This window comes from Heptranchias perlo, unplaced genomic scaffold (genome assembly GCF_035084215.1).
Source record: "Heptranchias perlo isolate sHepPer1 unplaced genomic scaffold, sHepPer1.hap1 HAP1_SCAFFOLD_1672, whole genome shotgun sequence".
Lineage (NCBI taxonomy): Eukaryota > Metazoa > Chordata > Chondrichthyes > Hexanchiformes > Hexanchidae > Heptranchias > Heptranchias perlo.
This window is the reverse complement of record NW_027138939.1, coordinates 5001-15000: the sequence shown is the minus strand read 5'-3', so window position 1 is coordinate 15000 and position 10000 is coordinate 5001.

Below are 10000 nucleotides of genomic sequence, written 5' to 3'. Positions count from 1 at the left end.
AGTGACCCTTTCTAGCCGCCTTCGTCGTGTCTGCTGGGCACACATGGCCTTCCCCCCCCTGCCCGTGACAGGGGAGAGGTTGGTGTGCCAGGTCCGACTGGAGTTTGCAAACCATAGCGTTCAAGATACATGCACACACTCAGCCCTCCAGCTCTAAAAGGGTGACGTGTTTTGGTGCTCAGTTGCTAGAGAAATCTCGTGTTCAGCTACCAGAACGGGACTTGCTGTGCACATTCCCGCTCCACTCGAGACGGCAGACACCCGGGCTCTGGAGCTTGAATCGGACCTCTGTTAGACAACACAGGTGGACTTCTCGGCCTCACAAGAGAGCAATACGCCAGCGGGTGAACAGGAGAGTCGTGCCGACAAAACCCACTGACTTTTAAAACTGTCCGTCTGCCACTTGGGACAGAGAGAGGAACCTGACGAGCCTGAACACCAGCCTTGGCTGGACCGCTCGGGCCCTCCCATGTCGGACGCGAGTCGCCAAATCGATCGGAAGAGAGTACCGATTCCTCTCAAAAAGTCTGCGTGCCCGTTATTATAAAAGCAGCCCACCGGCCGCGGTGCCTTGCCCACAAACACACTTGGTGTCTGGGGTGATTCAGAGCCGCCGCGGCTCGAAAGTGTCAACCTGTTTTAAAAGTCATCGCTATGCCGGCACAGGTGACTTTCAAGTTAAAGAGTTCTCTTTATTGGCTTTCAAAAAAATCTGCAAAGTGTCACAGAGATTTTGAGAAACTCTTTTTTTTCTTTATATTATTATAATATAATATAATGTGTATATGTTTTCGAAAAGCATCCACCAGCAATCCATGGTGAGCCTCTCTCTGCTGGCAAGCTCCTCCTGCCTGAGCCCGACGCTGTCGAGGCTCAACACGATTTCAGACTGACAAAGAGTTCGAAAATTGCCGCCTGATGTAGCTTTAAATGCTGACAGGTGACTTCCGAGTGCTCTTGTAAAGGTCTCCGCTTTGAAATTGAGAGCCTTTTGCCAAGTGTCACTTTTTCAGGCACTCTTAAAGTGCACCTGGGCTGTCAGAGAAAGCTCTGAAAATCGTGTTCTCGAAAATCTCCGGGTACCCGACCAATCCCTAGGTGCCCGAATGACAAGTGTCAATTCGGCAGGACGGCCTCCCACCTCCGGCCGCAGATGCGTCACTAAATCCCCGCAACGGGGGCTTTCTCATTTCGGCATAGGGGCTTCCGCGGCCAACTCATTAACCTGTGCTCGGACTTTTTGTGCCACAAGTGCAAGGGACCGTTTGCCGGCAGCTACTCGCACCCCCCCGCCCAGGGGGGGAATCCTCTGACCGGAGATCCGAAACGCCGGCCGAATCCATCCCCGTCGGACTTCCGAAGGGGTTCCCTCGACCGACTGACTTCCGAACTCCTTTCTGGGCTTAAACGGGTGGAATTCGGACCCTCTCGCAAGGGAGCCGAAGCCCGCCAGCCCCGGGAGGCCTCGGGGCCGCCGTTTTCAAGCCCGACCAAAAAACCCGAAAAATGGGGAAAAATGGGAAAAATTCCCACTCCCAAAAGGCTTAAAAGTCGGTTGGGCGGCAGCCCGGGTCGGTCTCTGCAGACCTGGAGGCGCTGGACACAAGTCTGGTAAACAGGCTAAGTCTCGACATGCCACCTCTTACTATCCTGCAGGTACCCCGCCAATCCCCCCGGAACCGGCTGGCAATTGGCGAATCAGCGGGACGAATTTGAATTCGTGACCGACTTTCTGACACCGAATCGCCGCAAACGCGTTTCGATTTTTCGGCTTCGGTACCTCCCATCAGACTTTGACTGGCCATATCTCCGGACTCACGTGTCGCAGCCGGGACCTTCAGGCACCGTTCGACGCGTCTACCCCTGCCCCGTCGAATGGCGCCCCTCGCGGTGTGGTCCGATTTCCGCATTTTGGTCAGATTTGCCTCCAAAATTTTCAGATTGAGTTGACGAATGCCCCCTACGGGGTAACCTCTTGCCCTTTCGGACCTGGTCCCTGTGACTTAATTTCCGCCTTTTGCTCAATCGTTTCCCCATTTATAATTAATTTTAAAAATCTGGTTACTCAGTTCTGGTTTACCAGTTCCCTCTTCGGACTTAGTTTTTGGTTAATCATTTCCGGTTCACCAGTTCCCGTTTTGGACTTAGTCTCTGCGGGCCGTTTCTCATCTTTTGGTTCATCAGTTCCCCTCTTTTAATAATTTTTTGGCTGCTTTCGTTTGATCATTTCCCTGCCTTCTGGGTAACTTTTCCACCTTAGGACTTCATCGCCGCACATTGTTTTCGACTTCTGGTTGATCATTTCACCCCTTTTAATCATTTTTGTAACTTTTGGTTAACCATTTCACCCAGCTTCTGGTTAACCATTTCCCCTTTGGGACTTAGTCTGTGAGCATTCTTTTGGGATTCTGGTTAACCATTTGCCAATTTTTAAAAAATGTTGCCACTTTTGTTTAATGCTTTCTGGTCAACCTTTCCCTCTTTCAGACTTCACCGCGGCACATTGCTTCAGCCTCCTGGTTAATCATTTCACCCCTTTTAATCATTTTTGCAACTTTTGGTTAACCATTTCCCCCAGCTTCTGGTTAACCATTTCCCCTTTGGGACTTGGTCTCTGAGCATTCTTTTGGGATTCTGGTTAATCATTTGCCAATTTTTAAAAAATGTTGCCACTTTTGTTTAATGCTTTCTGGTCAACCTTTCCCTCTTTCAGACTTCACCGCGGCACATTGCTTCAGCCTCCTGGTTAATCATTTCACCCCTTTTAATCATTTTTGCAACTTTTGGTTAACCATTTCCCCCAGCTTCTGGTTAACCATTTCCCCTTTGGGACTTGGTCTCTGAGCATTCTTTTGGGATTCTGGTTAATCATTTGCCACTTTTTTAAAAATGTTGCCACTTTTGTTTAATGCTTTCTGGTCAACCTTTCCCTCTTTCAGACTTCACCGCGGCACATTGCTTCAGCCTCCTGGTTAATCATTTCACCCCTTTTAATCATTTTTGCAACTTTTGGTTAACCATTTCCCCCAGCTTCTGGTTAACCATTTCCCCTTTGGGACTTAGTCTCTGAGCATTCTTTTGGGATTCTGGTTAATCATTTGCCAATTTTTTAAAAATGTTGCCACTTTTGTTTAATGCTTTCTGGTCAACCTTTCCCTCTTTCAGACTTCACCGCGGCACATTGCTTTAGCCTCCTGGTTAATCATTTCACCCCTTTTAATCATTTTTGCAACTTTTGGTTAACCATTTCCCCCAGCTTCTGGTTAACCATTTCCCCTTTGGGACTTAGTCTCTGAGCATTCTTTTGGGATTCTGGTTAATCATTTGCCACTTTTTTAAAAATGTTGCCGCTTTTGTTTAATGCTTTCCCTGCTTTGTGGTCAACCTTTTCCCCTTTAGGACTTCACCGCGGCACATTGCTTCAGCCTCCTGGTTAATCATTTCACCCCTTTTAATCATTTTTGCAACTTTTGGTTAACCATTTCCCCCAGCTTCTGGTTAACCATTTCCCCTTTGGGACTTGGTCTCTGAGCATTCTTTTGGGATTCTGGTTAATCATTTGCCACTTTTTAAAAAATGTTGCCGCTTTTGTTTAATGCTTTCCCTGCTTTCTGGTCAACCTTTTCCCCTTTAGGACTTCACCGCAGCACATTGCTTTAGCCTCCTGGTTAATCATTTCACCCCTTTTAATCATTTTTGCAACTTTTGGTTAACCATTTCCCCCAGCTTCTGGTTAACCATTTCCCCTTTGGGACTTAGTCTCTGAGCATTCTTTTGGGATTCTGGTTAACCATTTGCCAATTTTTTTAAAATGTTGCCACTTTTGTTTAATGCTTTCTGGTCAACCTTTCCCTCTTTCAGACTTCACCGCCGCACATAATTTTCGACTTCTGGTTGATCATTTCACCCCTTTTAATCATTTTTGCAACTTTTGGTTAACCATTTCCCCCAGCTTCTGGTTAACCATTTCCCCTTTGGGACTTAGTCCCTGAGCATTCTTTTGGGATTCTGGTTAATCATTTGCCACTTTTTTAAAAATTTTGCCGCTTTTGTTTAATCGTTTCCCTGCTATGTGGTCAACCTTTTCCCCTTTCAGACTTCATCGCCGCGCATTGTTGTCGACTTCTGGTTAATCATTTTTCCCCTTTAAATCTTTTTTTGCCACTTTTGGTTAACCATTTCACCCAGCTTCTGGTTAACCATTTGCCCCATTTTACTGAATTTTTCCGCTTTGGTTTAATCATTTCCCTGCTTTCTTGTCAACCTTTTCCCCTTTTGGACTTCGCCGCCGCACTTTGCTTTTGCCTTCTGGTTAAACATTTCTCCCCTTTTAATCCTTTTTCCCACTTTTGGTTCACCAGTTCACCCAGCTTCTGGTTCACCATTTCCCCTTTGGGACTTAAGTCTCTGAGCATTCTTTTGGGATTCTGGTTAACCATTTGCCACTTTTTAAAAAATGTTGCTGCTTTTGTTTAATGCTTTCCCTGCTTTCTGGTCAACCTTTTCCTCTTTCCGACTTCATCGCCGCACCTTGTTTACGACATCCGGTTAAACATTTCTCTCCCTTTCAATCCTTTTTGCCACTTTTGGTTAAGCAGTTCAACCAGCTTCTGGTTAACCATTTGCCCCTTCTTACTGAATTTTTCTGCTTTTGTTTAATCATTTCCCTGCTTTATGGTCAACCTTTTCCCCTTTAGGACTTCGCCGCCGCACTTTGCTTTCGCCTTCTGGTTAATCATTTCACAACATTTTAATCCTTTTTCCCACTTTTGGTTAAACAGTTCACCCAGCTTCTGGTTAACCATTTGCCCCTTTGGGACTTAAGTCTCTGAGCATTATTTTGGGATTCTGGTTAACCATTTGCCACTTTTTAAAAAATGTTGCCGCTTTTGTTTAATCGTTTCCCTGCTTTCTGGTCAACCTTTTCTCCTTTAGGACTTCGCCGCCGCACTTTGCTTTCGCCTTCTGGTTAATCATTTCACCCCTTTTAATCCTTTTTCCCACTTTTGGTTAAACAGTTCACCCAGCTTCTGGTTAACCATTTGCCCCTTTGGGACTTAAGTCTCTGAGCATTCTTTTGGGATTCTGGTTCACCATTTGTCCCTTTTTAAAAGATATTGCTGCTTCTGTTTAATCCTTTCCCTGCTTTGCGGTCAACCTTTTCCTCTTTCAGACTTCATCGCCGCGCATTGTTTTCGACATCTGGTTCAACATTTCTCCCCTTTTAATCCTCTTTCCCACTTTTGGTTAAGCAGTTCACCCAACTTCTGGTTAACCATTTGCCCCTTTTTACTGAATTTTTCTGCTTTGGTTTAATCATTTCCCTGCTTTATGGTCAACCTTTTCCCCTTTAGGACTTTGACGCGGCACATTGCTTTCGCCTTCTGGTTAATCATTTCACCCCTTTTAATCCTTTTTCCCACTTTTGGTTAAACAGTTCACCCAGCTACTGGTTAACCATTTCCCCTTTGGCACTTAAGTCTCTGAGCATTCTTTTGGGATTCTGGTAAACCATTTGTCCCTTTTTAAAAAATGCTGCTGCTTTTGTTTAATGCTTGCCCTGCTTTGCGGTCGATCATTTCACCCCTTTTAATCCATTTTTGCCACTTTGGGTTAAACAGTTCACACAACTTCTGGTTCACCATTTCACATTTCGGAACTTTTATTCCCACCATTACTTTGGGCTTCTGGTTCATCATTTCACGCTGTTTTACAAATCTTTGCCGCTTCACTTTTAATCCACAAACCGTGGCTCGCTTTCGGGTGGGGGGGGGGTAGCGGGTTTGGGCCGGGCACTCGACATCCCGGTGTGCGACCGGGTTCGTTCTGGTACCGCTCGGTGCCCCTCGTCCTGCTCTTGCCGCGGAAGCAAACCAGACGACCGTCGGTCTCACGCCCGAGGGGAGAGGAGGCGGAAAGCGGTTTGCAGCCTTTCGCTGTACCTCCGGCGGGCAGCGCCGCACCTCCGAGTGCTCGGTACCGTTCGCTGCGCCTCGTCCGGCCGCACGCAGCGAGCCAAACCCGGAGGAAATCGGCCTGTGCCTTCTCGAGATATGGGCCTCCGGGTGGGACGGACAAACCGGGGCCCCGAGCTCGCTTTCGGCGGCCCGGCACTCGACTTCCCGGTGTCCGAACGTGATCCTTCCGGTACCCTTCGGTGCCCCTTGCCCGACTCCAGCTCCCGTGCTGAAGCGGAGTCGGTCGGCCTGACGGCCGCCGAGTTAGCCAGCGGAAAGCGGTGCGCAGCCTTTCGCTTGCAGCTCCGGCGGGCAGCGCCGCACCTCCGGCTGCTCAGTGCCGTCCGCTGCTCCCCTTCCGGCTGCACGCAGCGAACCATACCCGGAGGAAATCGGCCTCGGCCTTCCGGAGATATGGGCCTGCGAGTGGGACCAATAAATCGGTGCACATTTCCGGCTCGGTTTCCGGCCTCGGCACTATCAGTTCACGCCGTCCGACCGACGTCGTTCTGGCACGGTTCCGTTGCTCCTTGATCCGGTCCAGCCACGGTAATCAGCCGAAGATGGTGGGGGGGGGACACATTGCCCGCCGAGTTAGCCGGAGGAAATCGGCCTCGGACTTCCTCAGATATCAGCCTCCGGGTGGGACAGACAAACCGGGGACCCGAGCACGCTTTCGGCGGCCCGCTGGTCGACTTCCCGGTGTGCGACCGGGTTCGTTCCGGTACCGTTCGCTGCCCCTCGTCCTGCTCTAGCCGCGGAGACAAACCCGACGACCGTCGGTCTCACGCCCGCGGAGGGAGGTGGCGGAAAGTGGTTTGCAGCCTTTCGCTGTACCTCCGGCGGGCAGCGCCCGACCTCCGAGTGCTCGGTACCGTCCGCTGCGCCTGGTCCTGCCGCACACAACGAGCCATACCCGGTGGAAATCGGCCTGTGCCTTCCAGAGATATGGGCCTCCGGGTGGGACGGACAAACCGGGGCCCCGTGCTCGCTTTCGGCGGCCCGCTAGTCGACTTCCCGGTGTGCGACCGGGTTCCTTCCGGTACCGTTCGCTGCCCCTCGTCCTGCTCTAGCCGCGGAAACAAACCCGACGACCGTCGGTCTCACGCCCGCGGAGGGAGGCGGCGGAAAGTGGTTTGCAGCCTTTCGCTGTACCTCCGGCGGGCAGCGCCCGACCTCCGAGTGCTCGGTACCGTCCGCTGCGCCTGGTCCGGCCGCACGCAACGAGCCATACCCGGAGGAAATCGGCCTGTGCCTTCCGGAGATATGGGCCTCCGGGTGGGACGGACAAACCGGGGCCCCGAGCGGTGGCACCCTGCTCGCTTTCGGCGGCCCGGCACTCGACTTCCCGGTGTGCGAACGTCATCGTTCCGGTACCCTTCGGTGCCCCTTGCCCCACTCTAGCTCCGGTGCTAAAGCGGAGTCGGTCGGTCTCACGGACGCCGAGTTAGCAGGCGGAAAGGGGTGCGCAGCCTTTCGCTGTCACTCCGGCGGGCAGCACCGCACCTCCGAGTGCTCGGTACCGAACGCTGCGCCTCCTCCTGCCGCACGCAACGAGCCATACCCGGAGGAAATCGGCCTCGGCGTTCCGGAGTTATCCGCCTCCGAGTGGGCCTGACCAAGCGGGGTGAACTGGAAATCATTAACCAACGTACTTCCATGTTTTCACCCGCAGAGGGCAGCACTCTCTTCTCCGTTTTAAACTGGGCCGACCCGGCTCCGTTTCGAGACCCGGCACTCGACTTCCCGGTGTGCGACCGGGTTCGTTCCGGTACCGTTCGCTGCCCCTCGTCCTGCTCTAGCCGCGGAACTAAACCCGACGACCGTCGGTCTCACGCCCGCGGAGGGAGGCGGCGGAAAGTGGTTTGCAGCCTTTCGCTGTACCTCCGGCGGGCAGCGCCCGACCTCCGAGTGCTCGGTACCGTCCGCTGCGCCTGGTCCGGCCGCACACAACGAGCCATACCCGGAGGAAATCGGCCTGTGCCTTCCGGAGATATGGGCCTCCGGGTGGGACGGACAAACCGGGGCCCCGAGCGGTGGCACCCTGCTCGCTTTCGGCGGCCCGGCACTCGACTTCCCGGTGTGCGAACGTCATCGTTCCGGTACCCTTCGGTGCCCCTTGCCCCACTCTAGCTCCGGTGCTAAAGCGGAGTCGGTCGGTCTCACGGACGCCGAGTTAGCAGGCGGAAAGGGGTGCGCAGCCTTTCGCTGTCACTCCGGCGGGCAGCACCGCACCTCCGAGTGCTCGGTACCGAACGCTGCGCCTCCTCCTGCCGCACGCAACGAGCCATACCCGGAGGAAATCGGCCTCGGCGTTCCGGAGTTATCCGCCTCCGAGTGGGCCTGACCAAGCGGGGTGAACTGGAAATCATTAACCAACGTACTTCCATGTTTTCACCCGCAGAGGGCAGCACTCTCTTCTCCGTTTTAAACTGGGCCGACCCGGCTCCGTTTCGAGACCCGGCACTCGACTTCCCGGTGTGCGACCGGGTTCGTTCCGGTACCGTTCGCTGCCCCTCGTCCTGCTCTAGCCGCGGAACTAAACCCGACGACCGTCGGTCTCACGCCCGCGGAGGGAGGCGGCGGAAAGTGGTTTGCAGCCTTTCGCTGTACCTCCGGCGGGCAGCGCCCGACCTCCGAGTGCTCGGTACCGTCCGCTGCGCCTGGTCCGGCCGCACACAACGAGCCATACCCGGTGGAAATCGGCCTGTGCCTTCCGGAGATATGGGCCTCCGGGTGGGACGGACAAACCGGGGCCCCGAGCTCGCTTTCGGCGGCCCGCTAGTCGACTTCCCGGTGTGCGAACGTCATCCTTCCGGTACTCAACCGTGCCCCTTGCCCCACTCTAGCTCCGGCGGTAAAGCGGAGTCGGTCGGTCTCACGGACGCCGAGTTAGCAGGCGGAAAGCGGTGCGCAGCCTTTCGCTGTCACTCCGGCGGGCAGCATCGCACCTCCCAGTGCTCGGTACCGTCCGCTGCGCCTGGTCCGGCCGCACACAACGAGCCATACCCGGAGGAAATCGGCCTGTGCCTTCCGGAGATATGGGCCTCCGGGTGGGACGGACAAACCGGGGCCCCGAGCGGTGGCACCCTGCTCGCTTTCAGCGGCCCGTCACTCGACTTCCCGGTATGCGAACGTGATCGTTCCGGTACCCTTCGGTGCCCCTTGCCCCACTCTAGCTCCGGTGCTAAAGCGGAGTCGGTCGGTCTCACGGACGCCGAGTTACCAGGCGGAAAGCGGTGCGCAGCCTTTCGCTGTCACTCCGGCGGGCAGCACCGCATCTCCGAGTGCTCGGTACCGTACGCTGCGCCGCCTCCTGCCGCACGCAACGAGCCATACCCGGAGGAAATCGGCCTCGGCGTTCCGGAGTTATCCGCCTCCGAGTGGGCCTGACCAAGCGGGGTGAACTGGAAATCATTAACCAACGTACTTCCAGGTTTTCACCCGCAGAGGGCAGCACTCTATTCTCCGTTTTAAATTGGGCCGACCCGGCTCCGTTTCGAGACCCGGCACTCGACTTCCCGGTGTGCGAACGTGATCGTTCCGGTACCCAACCGTGCCCCTTGCCCCACTCTAGCTCCGGCGGTAAAGCGAAGTCGGTCGGTCTCACGGACGCCGAGTTAGCAGGCGGAAAGCGGTGCGCAGCCTTTCGCTGTCACTCCGGCGGGCAGCATCGCACCTCCCAGTGCTCGGTACCGTACGCTGCGCCTCCTCCTGCCGCACGCAACGAGCCATACCCGGAGGAAATCGGCCTCGGCCTTCCTGAGATATCAGCCTCCGAGTGGGCCCGAAGAGTCGGTGGCACCCTGCTCGCTTTCAGCGGCCCGGCACTCGACTTCCCCGTGTGCGAACGTCATCCTTCCGGTACTCAACCGTGCCCCTTGCCCCACTCTAGCTCCGGCGATAAAGCGGAGTCGGTCGGTCTCACGGACGCCGAGTTACCAGGCGGAAAGCGGTGCGCAGCCTTTCGCTGTCACTCCGGCGGGCAGCACCGCACCTCCCAGTGCTCGGTACCGTACGCTGCGCCTCCTCCTGCCGCACGC